This window comes from Macadamia integrifolia, unplaced genomic scaffold (genome assembly GCF_013358625.1).
Source record: "Macadamia integrifolia cultivar HAES 741 unplaced genomic scaffold, SCU_Mint_v3 scaffold608, whole genome shotgun sequence".
Classification (NCBI taxonomy): domain Eukaryota; kingdom Viridiplantae; phylum Streptophyta; class Magnoliopsida; order Proteales; family Proteaceae; genus Macadamia; species Macadamia integrifolia.
In genome coordinates, this window is record NW_024870496.1 from 274,233 (window position 1) to 279,331 (window position 5,099).

The 5,099-nt window shown below is 39.9% G+C and overlaps 1 non-coding gene across 1 annotated transcript; it reads right to left on the reverse strand.

Annotated features, from left to right (window-relative positions):
* Nucleotides 1–992: 992 nt before the first annotated feature.
* On the reverse strand, nucleotides 993–1,099 carry LOC122069419. The gene has a single exon (XR_006137447.1). It is a non-coding gene; the product is annotated as a small nucleolar RNA R71 (small nucleolar RNA).
* Between the last annotated feature and the right edge of the window lie 4,000 nt (nucleotides 1,100–5,099).

Below are 5,099 nucleotides of genomic sequence, written 5' to 3' on the forward strand. Positions count from 1 at the left end.
CGTTCTTTTAGATGCATCCGTTTTAGGGCGGTAGTTAGAAATAGATCACAGTCATCAATCTGTACACTTTCACATTACTAAAATAAGCAAAAAAAATAAAATGGTTGCGTCCTTATGTTCGACTCGTAACTACTATGATCCATACATTTACGGTTACTTTTAAATCTCAAACAAGTTTTTGGCACCGTTGCCAGGGAGACAGTTCCATGTTATTTTTCGCTTTCTTTTCGTAAATCGAAGTGCTTTGTTTTCTTTTTTTCATCATTTATTGAATTCCTAAGAAGAAAAATTTGCAATAATAGTTGTATCGGTGGAGGTCGCCAAGCCTCACAGTATGGTAAATATAGGTTTTCGCCCTGTAGCAGTACCTCAGGAATTGAGCAACCCTGGATTCCTACTGGTAAGCTCACAAAAAGCCAAAAAAATATAGATATATTTTTCATTATTTTGTGCTTGTCTTATTCTAGCTATAGGAAGTGTTCTATTGCATGAGTACTGGGTGGGTACGTAATACCGTGAATTGGCTAGAAAGAAGAAATCCAACAAGCAGGGATCCTGTACGTATACTCTCATCAATACCTTTCATTATGGGAGACCTAGACCAACAGTAAAACCATCCTCCATAACCCCCTCCTCCTACTCTGAAAGATAGGTTCTACCCTGCTAGATTAGCCCAACCTTCCTGCATAGTTCTACCATAAGCCCAGGGCAATAATTTTGAGCTCAAATTTCAGTACATCACTATGTTACCCCACTTCCATGGGCTAACCTCTGTGGATGCATATCTATTCCTCAAGGAATTTGAAGAGGTACATGTTCTAATTAAAATCCAACAGCTTTCTAATGATGCCGTTAAGCTTAGGTTCATCACTTTTGCATTGAAAGACCAAGCTAAGAAGTGGTTATATGGGTTATCGACAAATTCCATAACCACATGGGAACAATTCATAGTTGTCTTCCTCAATAAGTTTTTCTCAACTCACAAAATCAATAAGCTTAAAAGTGATGTCCTTCAGTTTAGTCAAAAGCCTAATGAGTCCTTTTCTAAACTTATGGAGAGATTCATAGATCTACTCCAGGAATACCCTCACCATGGCCTAGATTTATGGCATTTATGTCAAATAATTTATAAAGGTATTAATGCCTTATATCAGAATAATCCATATAGTAACACTTACAATCTAGGGTGGAGAAATCACCCAAATTTCTCTTAGAACCAAAGAAATCAAGTAGGGCCTTCCAATTTCTATAATCAAGGTCAACCTAGAACCCAAAGGCCACCCTTTGCACAATAAACTTTGCCCTAAATACTTTTCCTAGGCCAAATGTAGGACCTTAGTCTAGTTTTCCTAGGCCCCCCTCTCTTATCATCTTATCAGCAACCCCCTAGGTTTACCAACACTGGAGGGCCAAGTAGATTAAGTGATTTGAAAAAAAAAGATGGCCATTCTCATGAGAAGCCATCAAAATCTTATAAAAGAACTCACCCAAGTTGTCTTAATTTTTCGTGAGAGGGAGAAAGGAACATTGCCCAATCAACCAGAGCCTAACCCTAGGCATCAGCCTATTAGTTCACAAGTACCAACTAATGCATCACTGAATGTAGTACAAGGTCAGACCCAACAAGGGCCCTCCAACCAACGCCATGTTGTTTATGCTCTTAGAAGTGACCGAGAATACCAATAGTGTGTTCCTAAATCTTCCCCATCTATTACTCAGGGTAACTCTCCTCCTATTGAGGACACAAGTGTGCCTCTTTTTTTAGGTTCGTCTGATGAACCTAAAGCAACTGAAGATGATTTGGTTGAGGAAATAAAAAATGATTCTGGAAAAGAGTAAAACCGTAATAGTCCTTATATTCCCCCTGTCCCCTTTCCTAATTGCTTGGTAAACAAAAAGAAGACTGCTTTCATGGACAAGATTCTAAAAGTCTTCAAAAAGATAGAAGTGAGCATCCTTCTTTTGGATACCATATCTTAGATTCCTGCCTATGCAAAGGTCTTGAAAGATTTGTGTACTCAAAAACGTATCACTAGTGTGCCCAAAAAGGCATTCTTGGTAGGTAACATTAGTTCTATAATTACTCAGCCTATAGCCGCCAAGTATAAGGATCCAGGGAGCCCTACCATAGCTTGTGTCATAGGCAACACCTACATTGAGCATGCCTTACTTGACCTAAAAGTGTGAATCTTTTGTCTTACCATATGTATAAGCAACTAGGATTGGGAGAATTGAAAGCCACTAGAACTACTCTTCAGTTTGCCGATAGGTCTGTTAAGATTCCTAAAGGGATAGTTGAGGATGTCTTACTTAAGGTGGGGGAATTTATTTTTCCTATTGATTTCATTATTTTAGACACCCAGCCAGTTGCCAACATTTGGGACCAGATCTCAATCATTCTTGGTAGACTGTTCCTTGCCACCAATAATGCCATAATCAATAACATGAACCGTACCATAAAACTTTTTTTTTTGGCAATACTTCTGTGGATTTTAATGTCTTTAGGTTAGGTAAGCAGTCAAATCCCAATGAGGAGGAAGTTCATATGCTCCAAGAAATTCCAGATTCCATTAAAACTTATTTTGATATTAATCTTGATTCTGAATTTCAAGAGTGTATGGAACAATTGGGTGAATTTGATGGGGGGATTATGTCAGAGGTTTGGAGTATCCAACCACCTATAGAGCCCACTGGACCCTTATCTACCTTAATGCCTAAGCCTTCCATTGTTGAACACCCTAAGCTTGAGTTGAAGGAGTTACCCTCCAATCTTAAGTATTCTTTCTTGGGTAAGGATCACATTCTTTCAGTTAGTATTGCTTTTGATTTGACTTCAAGTCAGGAGGAGGAGTTGATCGAGCTTGTAAAGGAAAATAAGGAAGCCATAGGATAGACCATGGCTGACATCAAAGGAATTAGCCCTTCTATTGTTCAACATCATATTCACCTCATTGAGAGGTTCATACCTTCAATGGAACCCAAGAGAAGAGCTAATCCAATGATGAAGGAAGCCATTCAAAAAGAAATACTTAAATGGATGGATAATGGGATCAGTCGTCCCATTTTTGACAGGGGCAAGCATTGTTGCAATTGACCATTTGAGGCCCTCATGAAGCAATATGGGATCACCCAAAAGCTAGTTATACCCTATCATCCTCAAACTAGTGGCCGAGTTGAGGTATCCAATAGGAAGATTAAGCAAATTTTGGAAAAGACTTTCAACCCTAATCGCAAGGATTGGTCTCTTAGACTTGTGGACTCCTTGTGGTCTCACAGGACTGCGTTCAAGACTGATCTTGGACAATCTTCATACCGCCTTGTGTATAGGAAGGCATGCCATCTTTCAGTTGAGTTAAAGAATATATCCTTTTGGGCTATAAAGAAGCTGAATTTTGATGTGCCTATTGCTGTTACTTATAGCAGACTCCAACTAGTTGAGTTGGAGGAGCTTCGCAATAATGCCTATAATAATGCTAGGATCTATAAGGCAAAAACCAACCCTTTTCATGATAGACAAATCCTTAGGAAGTCTTTCACACCTGGTGATAAGGTTTTGCTTTACAATTCTAGGGTGCATATTTTTCCAGGCAAGTTGAGATCCTGTTGGGATGGTCCTTATGTTGTACAAACTGTTTTTATCTGATGGTGCTGTTGAAGTGTTGAGCCCTAGAACAGGTACAATTTTCAAGGTCAATGGTAACCAGTTGAAGCCCTTCATTGAGTTGTCATCTTCTGCTCTGGAAGAGGTCATGGATCTCTGTGAACCTCTTTACATAGATGACTAACTTTTAAGTAGGTATGCCCCATGCACTGAGGACATTGCATGACTTAAATGTGGGGGAGGCAAACCAGTTTCTTTTTGTTTCTATTTTTTTTTTCTTTGTTTGTGTTTGTTTTTCTTTTTGTTTTTGAGCTTGCTAAGGATGAAGTCCTACTTTGGCTTTTGGCTAATGATCATACCATTTGGCTACTTGATGTATGAAAGTAAGGGTTTATTAAGGTACCCATCTTGAACACATAAAAACTATGTTGAGAAAAAAGAAACAAACCTGTGTCTTGAGGTGGGACTCTCTTTTGAAAATTAAGTGACCCTTGTTTTATGGTGTTAGATCATATGTAAGTCTGTGGGGTCCTTGTAATATTTATTTGGAGTTGAGAACTTCTTTTTAAATTGGTAAGAGTTGACAAATTCTTACTTTTAAATGAAGTGTGGAAAGTGATATAAATGAAGAGTAAGAGTTGATTTCCTTAGAACTAGACAGGGCATTGCTCCTTAGGGAGCAAAGTGTTACACCCGTGCCCTGACCTGGTCTAATTTGAACTATTGTGATAGGTCTCGAACTGGAGGTGGAAGGTACCACTGGGTTTTGGCTCACAGCTGCCCATTGCAGAAAGGAGAGAGATGACCCCATGTGCTCGTGTATTGCTTGCCAATCCAACTGGAGGGGATTCAAACTTTCCAATCCCAGACGGTAAGTGACCAGACACCCCACACCCGAATCTTGACACGCACCAAAACTACTGAAAGACCATGAACACAATCTAGGGTAACTACTTGTGCGAGACCAACTGGTGGACAGCAAGTAGCCAAGACAACAAATTGCCTTGACCACCAGAAATATGCCATCGAAAACAACTTGAGCTAGTTTCCGCTGACTATTTCCACTGGCCATTTAGGTTGTTGGTTGGGTTCCGATGCCCATGGGTTCCACCACCCGCATCGCAAACAACCCTGAATGATTCTAAATACTCCCCCACACCTTCCTTATGACACGTGCACCCTACGGACCAAATGAGTTGGGTCCACGTGCCCCGAATTGTGTAATAACCTACTTTGACCGAATAAGGTTCAACCAAACGGACTCTAGTGAGAGACTTACTATATAAGTAGGAAGTTAGTCTCATTTCCCATTTTCTTATTTGCTAAAAAGTGGAAGAGGGGAAGGAGAGAAGAGAAAGGAAGAGAAAGGAGGGGGAAAAAGAAGATGGAAGGATTTGGAGCTCACACTTGCTCCCGAATATGTGCATCATTACTGGAGGTATGTGCTACCTCTCCTACCACTCTCTCTCTTCATTTTAAGCTAGGGAAAGCTAGGTTT